A 19,658-nucleotide genomic window follows, 5' to 3' on the forward strand; every position below is an offset into this window, starting at 1 on the left:
GGATGAGATTTACTATTTGGGCAGCAAAATAACTGAAGATGAGCGAAGAAGAGACTTAACATAATGTATTGTTAATATTTACATCCATTTTCCTCAGTTCGTAATGATAACTTTCAATTACGCTTTATCATAAAGGTAAGAAAAATTTAGTATTTTGCAACTAAAATTTATTCTAAGTGCCAGACATGTTGCTCCTATTGATGTTACGCATCTTGAGTGGTATTTAGTTTTTTGTCCTGTTCATGCAGCGATTTGTTGTTCTGTGTGTGGTAAATGCACATGGTACATGTTTACTGGGAGAAGTCGGTATTATGTGCTTTTAGCACATATAGAACAGCAAATGGCTACATGAACAGGAAACAAAAATGGATACAACTGAAGATGCCTAACATGAATAGGCGACACCTGTATGATACTCAAGAATAAATTTCACCTGCAAAAGACGGAAGTTTCCCTATCTTTATGATAAAACATAATTGAAGTTGTCTAAAATGTAGACTAGCAATGGCAAGACAAGCGTTTCTGAAGAAGAGACATTTAAGGTCGAACATAGATTTAAGTGCTGGAAAGTCTTTCCTGAAGGTAATTGTCTGGAGTGTAGCTACTTATGGAAGTGAAACTTGGGCCATAAATAGTTTAGACCAGAATAGAGGCTTTTGAAATCAGATACTACAGAATAAAGCTGAGGAGTAGGTGGTTAAATCTCATAACTAACGATAAGGTACTGAGTAGAGTTGGAGAACATGAAATTTGTGGCATTGCTTGACTAAAAGAAACGGTCAGTTGATAGAATACGTTCTGAGACATCAAGCGATCACCATTCAATGCTTTAGCGAAGCATGGGAGGGGAGAGCAAAATCATAGGGGGTGATGAAGACATGAATACAACAATAGGATTCAGAAGGATTTAGGTTGCAGTAATTATTCGGAGATGAAGACGCTTGCACAGGATAGAATGTCACGGAGAGCTGTATCAAACCAGTCTTTGGACTGGAGGCCACACCAACAAAACACCTGCCACGCCGTGCCGAGTGCACCATGTGCGTCGAACTGTGAATTACACCACAAGGATTAATCCCGAAAGTATTACAGTGTGCAATGCGTCCCAGTCGAGAACTTACTATTGTGATGTCTAAAGTTGAATTGGGTGGTAACTTCGACGGGCAAAATGTCGCTATGTACACGGAAAATGAGTCTCCAGACTTGTGATCTGCACCTGAGAGAGATTCTAATATGTATGTAGTATTAGGACATCAAAAGTGTCATGTCCTGTAATATTTAAGAAAAGAAATAAAATTCTAGCATAACTCGGTTATTTTCAATACCAGAGCAACATTCATTCCTTCAATGTTGAACTATTGCCTTGTATTTAAATATTACTTCATTTCTAGCACTGGTATTGTCACATAGGAAGGAGCCTGTCACAGAATTACAAGAGGTAACGTAGGCTCCAATCGGTCGTCAAACATTCCCACTGCCTGCCTATCTGTGTAGTACAGAGTGAGAACATTTTTATTTTTGGATATAAAATGCCGTTTATGTTGCTGTGGGCCTCTTGGACAACGATCTCTCTCTTTCTGAGTCCATTTGTTAACCAGCGATCAGCATTATCTATCAGTCAATAGTTTCGAGGGTTGGCTTCTAATAACGAACTAGAAATATCTAAAGAAAGAAATGACTGCAATGATCTTTGCCCATCGTAGATATGAAGTGGTAAATAATGTACTAGAAATGGGTAAATATCGATTTCAAATAGACATTCCCCATGTTCTTGCACATGCTTTTAAATTCCCGTTTAACCTGGATTTCTCCTATAAACTATCTAGTTGACCAGATCGAAGAGAGCATAAATGTGTTAAGAAGTCTGACACACCTATGGTCGGAGTAGATCCTCACATCAGTTTACTTATTTGTAGAGTACTGGTACTAGAATTTGTTGTGGGAGCATGTTCTGCCATGGAGGCAACAAAACGATATTAGAAAAACGAGATAGAGTACAGTTCGAAAGTCTCTGCATGTGTCTCAGTGCAATGACATCCACAGTCACAAATGCCTTGTTAGTATAAACTACACTAATGCCATTGAAAGAAGGCTCGTGTTAGTGGAAAATATTTCCTCAACAAAGCAGCTGATCAAACGCACCAACTTCTTGGGAATGTGGAAAAACTAGACAGAGAATATATCCAAGGCACAAACTCAATCTTGGCCAACAGACAGTTGTACACACGTTATGTAGCACTGTTACACGTGATAACTGATTAGCAATGAACTGATTGCAGTACTATGTACAAGTATTTCTATACAACATCAGACTTCAGTTTGACTGTATTTGCCTGCCACATAAATAGGAGTGTAGCTCATATTGAACTGTTGTTGTTGTGGTCTTCAGTCCTGAGACTGGTTTGATGCAGCTCTCCAGGCTACTCTATCCTGTGCAAGCTTCTTTATCTCCCAGTACCTACTGCAGCCTACATCTTTCTGAATCTGCTTAGTGTATCCATCTCTTGGTCTCCCTCTACGATTTTTACCCTCCACACTGCCCTCCAATCCTAAATTTGTGATCCCTTGATGCCTCAAAACCTGTCCTATCAACCGATCCCTTCTTCTAGTCAAGTTGTGCCACAAACTTCTCTTCTCCCCAATCATATTCAATACCTCCTCATTAGTTAGCTGATCTATCCATCTTATCTTCAGCATTCTTCTGTAGCACCACATTTCGAAAGCTTCTATTCTCTTCTTGTCCAAACTATTTATCGTCCATGTTTCACTTCCATACATGGCTACACTCCATACAATTACTTTCAGAAACGACTTTCTGACACTTAAATCAATATTCGATGTTAACAAATTTCTCTTCTTCAGAAACGCTTTCCTTGCCATTGCCAGTCTACGTTTTATATCCTCTCTACTTCGACCATCATCGGTTATTTTGCTCCCCAAATAGCAAAACTCCTTTACTATTTTAAGTGTCTCATTTCCTAATCTAATTCCCTCAGCATCACCCGACTTCATGCGACTGCTTTCTATTATCCTCGTTTTGCTTTTGTTGATGTTCATCTTATATCCTCCTTTCAAGACACTCTCCATTCCGCCCAACTACTCTTCCAAGTCCTTTGCTGTCACTGACAGAATTACAATGTCTTTGGCGAACCTTATAGTTTTTATTTCTTCTCCATGGATTTTAATACCTACTCCGAACTTTTCATTTGTTTCCTTTACTGCTTGCTCAATATACAGACTGAATAACATCGGGGAGAGGCTGCAACCCTGTCTCACTCCCTTCCCAACCACTGCTTCCCTTTCATGTCACTCGACTCTTATAACTGCCATCTGGTTTCTGTACAAATTGTAAATAGCCCTTCGCTCCCTGTATTTTACCCCTGCCACCTTTAGAATTTGAAAGAGTATTCCAGTCAACATTGTCAAAAGCTTTCTCTAAGTTTACAAATGCTAGAAATGTAGGTTTGCCTTTTCTTAATCTTTCTTATAAGGTAAGTCGTAAGGTCAGTATTGCCTCACGTGTCCCAAAATTTCTAAGGAATCCAAACTGATCTTCCCCGAGGTCGGCCTCTACCAGTTTTTCCATTCGTCTATAAAGTTTTCGCGTTAATATTTTGCAGCTGTGACTTATTAAAATGATAGTTCGGTAATTTTCACAACTGTCAACACCCCCTTTCTTTGGGATTGGAATTATTATATTCTTCTTGAAGTCTGAGGGTATTTGGCCTGTCTCATACATCTTGCTCACCAGCTGGTAGAGTTTTGTCAGGACTGGCTCTCCCAAGGCTGTCAGTAGTTCTAATGGATGTTGTCTACTCCCGGGCCTTGTTTCGACTCAGGTCTTTCAGTGCTCTGTCAAACTCTTCACGCAGTATCATATCCCCCATTTCATCTTCATCTACCTCCTCTTCCATTTCAGTAATATTGTCCACAAGTACACTCCTGGAAATTGAAATAAGAACACCGTGAATTCATTGTCCCAGGAAGGGGAAACTTTATTGACACATTCCTGGGGTCAGATACATCACATGATCACACTGACAGAATCACAGGCACATAGACACAGACAACAGAGCATGCACAATGTCGGCACTAGTACAGTGTATATCCACCTTTCGCAGCAATGCAGGCTGCTATTCTCCCATGGAGACGATCGTAGAGATGCTGGATGTAGTCCTGTGGAACGGCTTGCCATGCCATTTCCACCTGGTGCCTCAGTTGGACCAGCGTTCGTGCTGGACGTGCAGACCGCGTGAGACGACGCTTCATCCAGTCCCAAACATGCTCAATGGGGGACAGATCCGGAGATCTTGCTGGCCAGGGTAGTTGACTTACACCTTCTAGAGCACGTTGGGTGGCACGGGATACATGCGGACGTGCATTGTCCTGTTGGAACAGGAAGTTCCCTTGCCGGTCTAGGAATGGTAGAACGATGGGTTCGATGACGGTTTGGATGTACCGTGCACTATTCAGTGTCCCCTCGACGATCACCAGAGGTGTATGGCCAGTGTAGGAGATCGCTCCCCACACCATGATGCCGGGTGTTGGCCCTGTGTGTCTCGGTCGTATGCAGTCCTGATTGTGGCGCTCACCTGCACGGCGCCAAACACGCATACGACCATCATTGGCACCAAGGCAGAAGCGACTCTCATCGCTGAAGACGACACGTCTCCATTCGTCCCTCCATTCACGCCTGTCGCGACACCACTGGAGGCGGGCTGCACGATGTTGGGGCGTGAGCGGAAGACGGCCTAACGGTGTGCGGGACCGTAGCCCAGCTTCTTGGAGACGGTTGCGAATGGTCCTCGCCGATACCCCAGGAGCAACAGTGTCCCTAATTTGCTGGGAAGTGGCGGTGCGGTCCCCTATGGCACTGCGTAGGATCGTACGGTCTTGGCGTGCATCCGTGCGTCGCTGCGGTCCGGTCCCAGGTCGACGGGCACGTGCACCTTCCGCTGACCACTGGCGACAACATCGATGTACTGTGGAGACCTCACGCCCCACATGTTGAGCAATTCGGCGGTACGTCCACCCGGCCTCCCGCATGCCCACTATACGCCCTCGCTCAAAGTCCGTCAACTGCACATACGGTTCACGTCCACGCTGTCGCGGCATGCTACCAGTGTTATAGACTGCAATGGAGCTCCGTATGCCACGGCAAACTGGCTGACACTGACGGCGGCGGTGCACAAATGCTGCGCAGCTAGCGCCATTCGACGGCCAATACTACGGTTCCTGGTGTGTCCGGTGCGCCGTGCGTGTGATCATTGCTTGTACAGCCCTCTCGCAGTGTCCGGAGCAAGTATGGTGGGTCTGACACACCGGTGTCAATGTGTTCTTTTTTCCATTTCCAGGAGTGTACATCGCCCGCTTAGAAGTGGGTTTCCATTTGAGCTCTTGATATTCATGCAAGTGGTTCTCTTTTCTCCAAAGGTCTCTTTAATTTTCCTGTAGGCAGTATCTATCTTACCCCTAGTGAGATAAGCCTCTACATCCTTACATTTGTCCTGTAGCCATCCCTGCTTAGCCATTTTTCACTTCCTGTCGATCTCATTTTTGAGACGTTTGTATTTCTTTTTGCCTGCTTCACTTACTGCATTTTTGTATTTTCTCCTTTCATCAGTTAAATTCAGTATATCTTCTGTTACCCAAGAATTTCTACCAGCCCTCGTCTTTTTACCTACTTGATCCTCTGCTGCCTTCACTATTTCTTTCCTCAAAGCTACCCATTCTTCTTCTACTGTACTTCTTTCCCCCATTCCTGTCACTTGTTCCTTTATGCTCTCCCTGAAACTCTGTACAACCTCTGGTTTAGTCACTTTATCCAGGTCCCATCTCTTTAAATTCCCCCCTTTTTTGCAGTTTCTTCAGTTTTAATCTGCAGTTCATAACCAATAGATTGAACTATAGATGTAAAATGTCATTCATAAAACATGTCAGTAAGACTACAAATTTTATACTGATCAACCAAAATACCAGGACAGAATCAATGTAGGATGTATTACATTGAAGAGGCAAAGAAACTGGTGCACTTGTCTAGTATCGCGTAGGGCCCCTGCGATAACGCAGAAGTGGCATGGACTCGACTACTTTCTGAAGTAGAGCTGGAGGGAACTGAAACCATGAATCCAGCAGAGCTGTCCATAAATCCGTAAGAGTATGAGGGGGTGGAGATCTCTTCTGAACAGCACGTTGCAGGCCGTCCCAGATATGCTCAATAATGTTCATGTGTGGGGAGTTTGGTGGCCAGCGGAAGCGTTTAAAGTCAGAAGAATGTCCCTGGAGCCATTCTCGACGTGTGGGGTATCGTGTTGTCCTGCTGGAATTGCCAAAGTCTGTCGGAATACACAACGGACATGAATGGATGCAGGTGATCAGACCGGATGCTTACGTATGTGTCACCTGTCAGAGTCATATCAAACTCCACACACCCCACACCATTACAGAACCTTCTCCCAGTTGAACAGTCCCCTGCTGACATGCAGGGCCCATGGATTTATGAGGTTGTCTCCATACCCATACATATGCATACGCTCGATACAATTTGTAACGAGACTCGTCCGACCAGGCAACAAGTTTCCAGTCATCAACACTCCAATGTCGGTGTTGACGGGTCCAGGCTGGGTGTAAAGTTTTGTATCGTGCAGTCATGAAGGGTACACGAGTGGACCTTCGGCTCCGAAAGTCCATTTCGATGATGTTTCCGTGAACGGTTCGCACGTTGACACTTGTTGATGGCCTAGCATAGAAATCTGCAGCAATTTGCGGAATGTTTGCACTTCTGACAAGTTGTACATTGCCAATAGCCCCGTTCTTGCAGGATCTTTCTCCTGCCGCAGCAATGTCGGAGATTTTATGTTTTATCCGATTCCTGATATTCACGGTACATTCGTGAAATGGTCCTTCGGGAAAATGCGTACCTCATTGCTACCGCGGAGATACTGTGTCCCATCGCTAGTGCGCCGACCGTAACACCACGTTCAAAGCGCTTAAATCTTGATAACCTGCCATTGTAGCAGCGATAGCCGATATTACAACTTTGCCAGACACTTGTCTTACGTAGACGTTGCCGACAGCAGCACCGTATAATGTCTGTTTACATATCTCTGTATTTGAATATGCATGCCAATACTAGCTTCTTTGCGCTTCACTGTATTTTAAGCTGAAACACTGGCTGCTGCCAACAATTTTCCCTCCCTACAAAACGTCTTTCGTCTGCACGGAACCCATTGAAGAACCTTGATTATCACATTAGATAGCAAGTGTGTCCTTTCATCTCTGTAGTCGTGCAGCACAATGTCGAGATCACATGAACTAATTCTGTTTATCAGGTAAGAAATGGAAAAAAAACAGCACGATTGGGCAAAAGTTACAATTTATGTGGCTAAGGGATCACTCAGGGGTAATATTCAACGATCGCATTGACAAACTAGTAAAAGAGTAAATCAATATACCGCAAATATCTGGTTTCATACAGTTGTGAATTGAAATTAAGAGTTACTAAAAATGACCCTTTAAAGAGAAGGAGAACGAGTAGAATCAACCTAAAATTAAGAGGACCAAAATTTACCAGAAGTACAGGCATATACTCCCTGAAAACGTGGGGCGAGGTTCAATCACAGTCTATTTTCTAGACATCTTTATCTCAAAGATTAGTAAGTACCCATGTTGTAAGTGTAATGCAGAATCAGTTGTTAGTCAGTTAGTTAGTTGGAGAATTAAGTCATGAACTTTTTCCTGCAGGCAAGGTAGCAATCCAAAATGCGACCAACAGCTGCCAACTTTTGTGAACAACGATATACGATTTGCAAAATATTAAATTGAGGTGTGAATATGACATGTTTGTGTAAACAAAGCTTTAGTGAAAAGAAACTTCTGAAATGTATTTGCTTAAAGAAACTTTGTGATACACAGTTAGCTGTATGGTCTGTATGACCAAATATGGAAATAAATAAATAAAACTATTATTTGTTATTTAGAGTCCTTAAATCCCATTTTACAAGGAGGATTTTCTTATCCAAACTGACTAATTGTGGTGGATGTGCTTCGTGTGTGTGTGTATCAGCCACCAAGCATGTTACGAGTTGATCAGTGAGGCAATGAGCAGTAGGCATTGCCAAGTGAATTTTGCATCTTCTTAGCATTTATTTTATGTTTTGGCTTGCTTTCATGACACAGTGCAAAGGTTGTATGCGGACTTGATATTTTCATTCTAGAAGACAGACCCAAAATCTGGAAGCAAAAGGGAACTGACGTTTTATAATACCTTACAATGGAAAAGTCAACACTTTGTACCATTAAGACTCTAAATAATGAACACTCTTTCTAATGAAAATTGTTTTGACAGTGTGAAGGTAAGCTCTACTAAAAGATAACAATAAGTTTTGATGTTTTTGGCGCTTAGGAAACGAGTCACGAAGAATAAAGTGAAAAGACTCTATTTACGACCTTGTGAATATTGTTTGACGAACTGAAACATTTTACAGTATCACCATTCATTTGCTCAAGAAAAAACGTATAAACAATTTTCATACTCTTTCAGTCCCTGGCAGTGTGGAGAACTTGCTATATGAAAAACAACAACACCTAACAACCAGGAGTCAATACAGGAAAAGTATACCAGAAGCGCTGCAGTAGACTCACAATGAATGGTCGTTTGAGACAAAGTCGCTCATCTAAAAGGGTTTAAGAGATGCCAACGAAAATGCAGTCGCTACAAGTACAAAAATATCGTCAATCGATTACCGTATCAGACCATATATTACACAAACAGAGAAATGAAAACAACCAAGGGGAGGCGGAGAATGTTATCACAACAATAAAGTATTTATTGCACAAAAGCGTGTAATCAGAATAATAGCTGGAGTCCACCCAAGACCATCCTGCAGACATTTATTTAAGGATATAGGGATATTCACAGTAGCTTCTCAGTAAATCTGACAGATAAGCAACAAGTATTTAAAAAGAAATTAAAAGAATTTCTGAATGACAACTCCTTCTACTCCATAGAGGAATTTTTAGATATAAATCAAGAAAAAAAGAAAAACCAAACAAATTAACTTAATTATGTTGTTAAATTAACGTAATTATGTCATGTATTGGAAAATTTTACTCGTTCCACATCATTACGAAATATCGTATTCATGATCCATGGAACTAATATTAATCTAATCTAATCTACACGAGACTTTGAGGATATGAAGCAAGGGTCTCGTAGATCACTGTTTCAGCCCTGCAATAGCTAGCAGGTGGTGTGGCGGTCAAAAAAATGTTGAAGACCGTTCGCTAGGCACTACACTGCATGAATTTTTTGTGGTACATAATGTCAGTTACTGCTTCAAAGGCTTTTTCCAAAAACTGGAAGCATCGTATGATGACATTGGCAACACTCTCAGCATGTTCAGTATGATTCGAGAGGTTAAAGTGATTTTTTTAACATGGGAATCTTAATATCTGATTTAAGATTTGAAAAGGGTGTGAAATTTTTCGTATAAAATTATACATTAATCAGTCAGGACAAGGTCCAATGAAGGTCAAACAAGCAAGTATGTTTTATAGTCCTAGTAAACTCAGAATGGATGAAGGATACAGCAAAATGGAATGTTAGATGCAGAATAGAAGTGATGTAAGAAGTCACATATCATTCTCAATAACCATGATTTTAAAGGTAATTATTGAAGGTAATTCGTGGGTTGAGTTTGGTCTTATGCAAACCCCATTTTGAATATAGCAGAGTTTTGAAATATTAATTAACCTGTTTCTTGGTAAAAATAGATACATCAGTGTATAAATGTTATTGTGGTACTTGCAAGAAAGAACGAACATCAATAAAAAGTAAATCATTGATTTACAAGTCACTGAATGAGTCAGCTCGCTTCTCAATCCTCGAAATGCACCTTTCAATTTGTATCTAACATTGTATTCTGCATCCCTCCCCTAAGTTAATCTGACCTTCATTGATCTAGCAAAGACCTTGAATAATGTGTCGTTTCATACGTAAAATTCGCTTTCTTTTCAAATTTTGAATCAAATATTAGGATTACCATTTTAAGAAATTACTTTAACCTCCAAATAACCTCGAAAATCAAGTTCTAGGTCACGGTTATTAGTAGCAATGTATGACACTCTTTGGCAATAAAACTTTTATCTACAACATCTTTCTGTATCTCATCTCCATCCAAAGTTATTCCCCATTATGGATTGAAGTGGTCCATGTTATATACATACTGTAAACTATAATGGTCCATGAAGTGCTTTTGAAATTACCTTTACCTTAGTAGGATATCAGTGTATGTTCTGGATAACCCTCAAGTTACTTCTGGTGTCATATTACAGCTGACGCGATAGTGAATTTAATATTCACGTTTTCAGAGTCAATGGCGACTCGTGTCGAGGTCTCCCCTAGAGAGAGGAGGGGGAGGTCGGCCAATCGAAATCAAGCACCGTCTATCCCCCCCCCCCCCCCCCCCAACCTGTATTTTGATCTCATCCAACAGGCATCATTCGAAGTCTATGCTCTACAGTAAGAGAACCACATACTCATAAAGAGGCGAAATTTGCTCTGAATTTTAAAAAAAGTGACGATATTATTGGACATTTAGGGCGATTCCCTACAGTGCTAGCTGAACAGTGTATTATTTGTGAACATGCCAGAACGACGTATAATATGTGTAAATATGCCAACAAATGCTGTATGATATTCTTAAATACACCAACAAATGGCATATTGCATGTGTAAATAAGCTGCCTGAAATGTGGAACCAGTGGCAGATATTCAGACACCTCCAACATAATTATGCGCATATCTGTATACTCCACAATGCTGGCTCCAATATGCATTGATCATCAGTAGACGTCTGACAGCCTTGACAAATGTATGATATTTGCTGCGTGATTGTCAGCAAGACATGTGTGTGGCATGAAGCAGTGCACTGGACAGATAAGACCCCCCTGCACTGCACTGCACATCTCCTGCCTGTGGCCTTCGCATGTGGTTTACAGCACCTCTGATGTATCTGACGAGTGTGTTTCAACTTCAGTAAGAAGTAAAAATTATTCTACAGTTCTACAATAATAATAAAACGGCGATGGAAACCATAATTTCGTGCACACCTTTTCCTTCTTTAAACGATACTAAATATATATTAACACCTACTGATAAATTACTCACCCAGTCCTGTGGGAACTTTCAAAGGCTAACCACGTAAAGGTATAACTAACAGCAATAATGTTGTTTATGGTCAGTTATAGCTTCAACAAGGTCCTGTAAATGCATCAGCTCTGTAGCGATGTTGGATTGTGAGTTTTATCCAAAGGCGGTATCCGAAATTCTGTGATATATCGTCGTCGATGTAAGAGGGGCGCTTAGTAAGTAATGCACCACATTTTTTCCTCGGCCAATTTTGGTTTAAAAAACGTGATTTTTTTCCTTTTGGGACATGATGAAATGTTCTTGCTTCAACTCCTATAGCTTGATGAAGTTCCGATTGGTGGCGTCGCTATGTATAGCCTTCAAATGGCGACTGTAACAGAGGTCCGTTCCAAGCAGAGAGCTGTCATTAAGTTTCTTTTTCAGGAAACCCAGAGCATCACAGATATTCATAGGCTCTTGCAGAATGTCTACAGAGACCTCGGAGTGAACAAAAGCATGGTGAGTCGTTGGATTACGCGTCTTCCATCATAACAATAAGGTTACACAAACCTGCCCAAACTCACACTGGGAGGCCGGTTGCACACAGCTGGCTCCTGCAGTCTGGGAACGTGCGGACACTCTTATTCCAGGTCATCGACTGGTCACAATCAACACCTCACTGCTGAACTCAGTGTCTCTGTTTGTAGTGCTGACACACTGTCACCATTTGGGGTACTCAAAGGTGAATGTCCGATGGGTTCCTCGCCACTTAACAGAAGACTGTAAAGAGCAAAGGAGGACAATCTGTGCAGAATTTCTTGCATTTTAAAAGTCTGGTCGTGACAATTTTTTCCCAACATCACAGGCAATGCAAAATGGGTTCATCACTTCGAAACGGAAACAAAACGGCAATCCATCAACTGGAGCCACTCGACCTCTCCTCTGAAGAAAAAGTTCAAAGCTGCACCCTGTATCAGTGAAGTCATGGTAATGATCTTCTGAGACTCTAAAGGGGTAATTTTACTTGATATCCTTCCTCATGGTGCAAAATCAACTCGGAGTATATTGTGCTACTCTCAGGAAACACAAAAATGCAAACGAACTTCTCCTTCTTCATAACAATGCAAGGCCTTACATAAGTCTGCTCATCCAACAGAAACGCACAAAATTTCATTGGACTGTTCCTCCTCATCCACTCTACAGCCCAGATCCCGCATCTTCAGACTTCTATCTGTTTGGTCCAAAGAAGGGGAAGCAGTACGTGGATGATGGAGGGGTTACTGAAAAAGATGACGGCACCAGTAGAGTGGTATTATGTGGCCATACAGCCCTTACTAGTAAGATGCTGTAAGGCCGTCGCAATGAACGAAGATTATGTCAAAAATATGGTTTTATAGCCAAAAGAGTTGGAAATAGTATGGTGTACTGGAACCCTGAATAAAATAAACCTGCTTTCAGAAAAAAGAAGTGTTCCATTACTTACTGAACTCCCCTTGTAATATTATCCCTAGATGAGAGGGAGAGAAATCGTTTATGTAATGTCTCAGTGTAGAGTTTTCCTTCATTCCGTGGAAGCGCTCTCTGCCCCCTCAGTGATATTACGTGATGATACTATCACACCGGGAGACTTCACACTATTTAATGTGAGAACTCTACAAAGACACACTTTTAAGAACTAGTGTTCCAGTCATTCAATTCAACATTGTCTAGATTATCGGCAAAGCTGGCAACCATATGTATATCGATTTTATAAGAGAATGTGGAGAAAACTGTTGGAGATGGTGCACAAAACTCGTCACCTATCTGACGAAACCATCGATCAACTCTACAATTCATGTTGAGCATCTTACTGGAAGAGCAACAATTACACCAAATACATGTAGGCATAGAACTATGAACTTATGCAAGTACCTTCAGTGCCCAGCTATATGTGAGAGTTTATAAACAAAGAAGTGTAGCTGTAAAAGTCCCCTGCATATAATGTAACTATACATATTGATATCGCCATGACTGAGAGGATGAAGCATCCCCATCACAACAGCCTTGTTGTAACTGACTGGTCCTGCAATGATACTGGAAACAGATAAGAGGAGGAATGATTCGCTACTTACTGACAATATATGTGCCCTTGCTGGACCTTCTGATTGCACTCAGACTAATCTTGTTCTGTCACTGTTAACCACCCTAAGAATATTCGCTTTGAGCATGTACATGTATTTTCAGTAACCCTATGTCAGCCTAAACACCAGCTACTACAGTAGATTTTGCACAGTGTTGATGGAGTAATATTCCGCCACGTGAGAAAGTAAACTGAAACAGTTTATTCCTGTAGGAAGATGTTATAGTGGAAAACCAGGATCAGATACACAAATTGATATACACATATTTCTGTTTAGGCTGTCACTTGAAAACTGATATCTTGTGATTGAGCCAGACATATTAAGGATTCCAAATCAGTTTGCAAGGGATAATTTGAATCTTAGTATCGCATTTAGAGGACAATGTGAATGTGAAACATATTTAGCAAGTGTATGTGGGAACAGACATTATGTTCAATGAATTTGTTAGTATACTTGGGGTTAGCTGGAAGCACATAAAGTATGGCTTTCCAGTTATCGACAAATCGAGGAAATTGCATGAAGATCGATATAAAGTCGATATACGAGCATAAACGAAACTTACAGGAGATTCTGCTTAAAAGGTATTGTACTAATATGCACCTATATTAGTACACTTTAGAATGTACACAAATTCGCTTGTGTGTCATACCCTTATTCCGAGGTTGTGAAACACATACATTTATGCATTGAAAGAAAAATTAAGGCACTCAACACGAAGTTAATGCAACTGGAAAACCTTATAGAGACAGTAGCTAGAAAAGGAAGGATGCTGAATGATAGAACTGAAGAAGTCAATGCTATACTAAAGCGTGCACTTAGTTTTATCAGCGCAACAGATATGAAGTAGTTTTAGAATATGTTGTTACGCCCCAGGATTGTAGGTGCATTATATGAGCCAAAATTTAGTATTGTTATACCCCAGGAAAGTATCTACGATGGGCACTAAAAATTCGTCCAAGTGCTACCTCGGCAGTTCCCGGAAGCTGAACTGTCGGTGTCAATGACCAATAGAATGACAACTAAGGGGAAATGCTGAGCAAGTTGAGGCAAATACAGAAGCTGTAGCAGTATGGTGGAACGACTGAAGAAAGGTTTCAAAGTACGTCATAATGGTCGTAGATACATGTTCAGAATCAGCCTGGGTTCTGCCTGACAAAGACAGGTAAAGACACGAAAGGAAGTTGCGTAAGTATTTGATCAGTTGATGCACATTTGGACAAATCTTGTCTTGACATTCTTCAAACCGATCATGGAAGTCAATTTTACAATAGACATTTCAAGTCGGTAATGGAAGGATATAGAATAAACTTCGACTCAACATTCTCCCACATGAAAGCAAGCATTGTGAAATGAGTGAACAGAACTATGAAGAACTGCATGTTGATCAGATTTAATTTTAGGGGGTCATGCAAATGGTAAGACATTCTCCCATGAATAACTGCGCAGCGTAACTGAACTAGGCACTGTGCAATTAAAATGAAACCTGTTGATTTACATGATAATAGACTTCGAAATACAGCATGTAATCATACTAAGGTGATAGAACCATGCAAACAGAGTTTCCATGTAGCTTAAATATACAAAGCTGCATTTGTGGAGTCTTACCTACCAAGTTGGTCAACAGAGATATTCAAAGTTTCGAAAGTGAAACCCACAAATCCGAGAACTTACATTTAAAGGACAGTGAAAGTGAAGAAATTGCTAGAAGTTTTTACACAGAGGAATTACAGGAAACCTCTGAATCATATTTTTCTTGTAGAATGCGTTATAAGAAAAGGCAATGAGGCTTTAGTGAAGTGGTTTAGCTTCCTGTCAAAGCCAATAGTTAAATGAACGTTCATGATTTACTATATAAACAGGAAACATAAACCTCAGACTACACTGTAACTTGAGAAGATTTCTAGGAAGCATATATGAGATGGTGGTGGTATTCTTAATAAGTTACCACTTGAATTGCATAGCACTGTATACAATTACTATGGACCCGAAACGAAGCTGAGAAAGTGCCTATATTATGGCGATAAGGGAATTAATATATTAGACAACACCTGCAAGTAGTATGGTATTGTTTACACTACAAATAAAGATCGTTACATTGCAGATCGAATATAAGCCGGCAAAGCTAGGCAAATTCAAGAAAGAAGAATCGTAGACACAGGACAATGTACTTCAGCATTTTTAGTTGATAAAGCAGTGCATGTCGAATTTAAATTTGTGCTGGAATTAATTTTAAGCAAATTATGACTGCAGCTCATTGTATACTGAAGAAAAAAATCCGTACGATGCTTAAAAACAAAAAATTATTGCATACAGTGGGTGCTGGCAGCAGCTAGGAGGCGCAGAAAGGAGGAAGAGGAAGAAGAAGTCGAGTTAAAACGCAAAGTGTTCTTCTACGAATACCTGAGACATCAGATGGCATCATCCCGTGTTTAATTCCAGCACTCCCAGGGCTACCAGCAGATGGATCTTTGGCTGGAGGAGCTTCTGCCATAGTTCGAACAGTGAAGAATGCATGAAATACAGAGGAGCAACTACGGAGATGAAACACATAATATGAAGCTATCAGTAAAGGACGCGTTTAAAACCATACAAAAGGATTTTTTAAAAGAAAAAGTCTCCTAATTATTTTACCGAACAGACCGATCGCCATTACAGTTCTGCTTGAACTCATCAGAAAACACAAAATCCCCAGTTTTCATGGCATGTTAATGTGAAATACGTCGCCGGAAATAACATGGAACTATAAGGAATGTGAGATTATCAATTGAGATTTTGCAGGAAGGTATGGTACTCACCGGCTTGCAAATGTTAAACAAAACTGAAATAGCTTCTACTGCATTGACTCATAGGGTGATTTAAGGCCACTTGAAGAATTGTGCTCATATTTTACCAACAAGAAACAGGTATTCTACGATTTTCGGTGCAACCTAGACTTCAGTTCATATCTCTGTGATCATGTATGTCTAATATTTCTCCTTAAGAATGCATAAAGACAAGCAGTATGCATATCACTGCATCAGTTGGAGTTGAGATGTGATGTTGTACATTCTTATTTTAAAAGAGCACTCATCCATATTAAGAGCAAACTATTTTCAACCAATAGATCTAATCAAGGGCGAGTGGTGTGTTGTATTGATCGGCATGGAAACATGTAACAGTATACCTAACATCACCGAGAAGAACAATAAACTGCGAGTGCATCTAGGAAGTGGCAAAGTTTCAGAAATACCTCCTGGCTCATGCAGTATTAACGATTTGAACGTGTATATAAAAAGTTTTGTACAAGGCTTGGAGTTCTGTTAATACTCTTAGAGCAGACACAAAAACAACAAAACAAACAACAGATTTTAGGCATGAAGATTCAATAGGATGACTGGGAGGCTTCTTGAAGATCCAAGTGTTGAAAGGTTAATTGACACAATGGACGGATTTTTTCTACAGTGGGTCCAGGCTACAAAATTATGGAGGTGTCCGGCAATCTAACATACATCTCAGTGACTCATCAGGGATTAGATAATCTCCAGTTGAATATCACAGATCAGCATGGGAATCTAGTCCTTTTTTGCGGTAGGGAAATTGTAGTATGCATTCATCTGAAGCAACAGAATGGATATAAAGTATAAATAAAATGCATACACCACTTTGCCGCAGGAAAAGAATATGTTAACACTATCAGGAAATCTGACTCTTCATTGTGTATGCTCATTTGGAGTGGTTACTATTTCCTGTGGCATGTTGTGAAGGTGATCCCACGACCTCTCACGCCACTTTTACGGAATAAAATGTACCATATGCGATGGTATATCAAGTTGTACTCTCATATGACTCCAGTCTCAGTCATCCTGCCAGAGGGCTGCTCTCTGAGGTCGAAAAATTTGCAGTGAGTGTTGATGAGATTTATCGCTATAACATTCCTATGACCAGATGGGAGGAGAATGATGCCTTATACTAGCAGACAGTTGATGGCCATATGTTAGAGCTACCACTGGACAGAGATTCAGAAAATTCAAGTAGAGACCACTCTCATCTAACAGGGACGTTCTCCAGGATAGCTCACAATGCATACAACTTGAAATACAAACTGGCACGACACATGCCCACCTTCTACTATAATTTGGATGGGTAAGATGCCCACTTTCTTGATGAGCACTTGGCTGATTTTAACTTGAAGAATGATATGGTCAGTGTGATAGCTGACGATGTTGTAAACTACATTTCATTTTCCAAATGAGTCATGTTAAGAATTACCCTCTGATTCCTGTATTCATTACAATTCATGCACGCATTTCTTGGGAAACTTGCTGAGAATGTGCATCAGGAGGATACGATTACCACCAAAGCTGCATATCCTGATGTAAAGTTTCAGTTTGTAACGAGAAAGGCAGGCCTTCCATTGTGAATAGCCGGCCGCGGTGGTCTCGCGGTTCTAGGCGCTCAGTCCGGAACCGCGTGACTGCTACAGTCGCAGGTTCGAATCCTGCCTCGGGCATGGTTGTGTGTGATGTCCTTGGGTTAGTTAGGTTTAAGTAGTGCCAAGTTCTAGGGGACTGATGGCCACAGATGTTAAGTCTCATAATGCTCAGAGCCATTAGCCATTGTGAATACCTGGATTTGATCGAGAGACTCCATGAAACCACATCGCTCAGTAAAACTGCATTCACAAGCAAACTCACAGGTACTGCTATAATGGATGCAAAGTACATGCATGCAGTGAATGTTTGGCAGGATTTCGACACCTCTAATTTACAGGGATGTGCTAAACCGTCCATGGAGACAGATGTGCACTTGCTAACAGATAGTTTTGAGAAAATCCAAAGTTTATGCCAGGCTGATACGCCCTGGATCCTACCTTCTGTTACTCTATGCCAGTGCTTTTGTGGGATACAATTTTTAAAAAGGTGCCTGTCAGTATTAAACTGTTGACCAATAGCGATATGTTGCTGTTTATTCGAAGGTAGGTTTTACTGGAACTTTGGTAGTATGTGCACATGTACGCCTAGGCAAATAACCTGCATATGAGTGAGGGGAAGGTAAGCCCTCTGAAGATTTATGTCCTTTTCTTGGAGAGTAAACAATCTCCATGGGCATGCTAAGCAACAATGCCTGCCATTTGGAGGGTTCCAGTGGCTTTCCAAAGATGAAAGCAACAAATTATAAGAAGAGATCCAAGATGTGGCTGCAGATTATGGTGTGGGATATAACCTGGAGACTGATCTGGAATATCCCTCCACTTTGTGTAGCATGAAAAGTGACTTACAGTGACTTGCCACTTTGTCGAGAGTGCCTAGTCGCACTCAATGGTTCCACCCTAAAGCTGATGACAAAACTGTGGAATAAGCAATGATATTTTCTACATTACAGAAAACTCCAGCAATGTCTCAGGTTAGTGATTATTGGAAACAACCATGGCATCTCCTTCAAGGTGCACCACTGGTTGAAGGAACGCATTGATGTTAATACTGAAAAGAATGCCCTCATGAGATTTGACGTTGAAAAAGATTTTAATGGATTAATCAATAATTTTGTTTCCATCAAAACCATGGAGAATGTTAAAAACCATCATGAAATGCATTTAGTTTACTAATGGGATGGGCATTATGGCATAATGGATCACACCTCCAGGCCAAATTTTAAGCAGGTCCAATGTTCAATGAAGGATTAGCCACTGTGGCGATGCTTAAGGTTTCAGCTGGAGTTCACAAAGCTTGTTTGTATTGATATGTGTATTCTGGACCTCTTCAAACTCCACAAGTACCGATTTCAACATGAGTTTGCAAAACCAAACGTTGCTGATCTCAGATTACTTTGTATGGTTATAGACAATCTACCAAGTGAAAGTCTGCAATCCATGTGAATTAATTAGGTAGAACAAAGAGGAATTCAACATATCTGGATATGTGGCCAATAATCTTTATAGTACAAACGTCAGAACAAGGGAAAAAATATGAAATGATCGTGTGATATTAATAGCCGGGAGGCCCCATCCGGGGAAGTTCAGCCGCAGGGTTGGCCTGATGAAAGACAAAGCACATGGCTTGCAGTCTGTGGAGTCTGTGGGCCTCAGATCCAAAATATATGCAAATCATATAGATGTAGGTGCCACTCGAAGGTGGGCTAAGGGGTGCATCATGCAACGTTATAGGCTCTCATGAGTGAGGACTACAAGAGGTGTCTGCATGGTGGTGCGGATTATTCTCGACATATGGTGTGCCAAGTAGTCTTTCAGTTACGATGTCATCGGGTGCATACTGTACTGCAGCCACAAGTTGGCCTGCTGTGTCGTGCTGACAAACGATCGTCTCTGCAGACGGGATCAGGACTCTCCCATTCTCACACTATTCACTTGAGTGATAGAATGTGTTCTTATATTTGTGTGTGTGTGTGTGTGTGTGTGTGTGTGTGTGTGT

At 41.0% G+C, this 19,658-nt stretch overlaps 1 protein-coding gene across 1 annotated transcript in view; it reads right to left on the bottom strand.

Moving 5' to 3' along the window:
• Positions 1 to 19,658, bottom strand: part of LOC126355450 (glutamate receptor ionotropic, delta-2-like) — a 146,186-nt gene that overhangs the window by 12,246 nt on the left and 114,282 nt on the right. The window lies entirely within an intron of this gene.

This window comes from Schistocerca gregaria, chromosome 3 (genome assembly GCF_023897955.1).
Source record: "Schistocerca gregaria isolate iqSchGreg1 chromosome 3, iqSchGreg1.2, whole genome shotgun sequence".
NCBI lineage: Eukaryota > Metazoa > Arthropoda > Insecta > Orthoptera > Acrididae > Schistocerca > Schistocerca gregaria.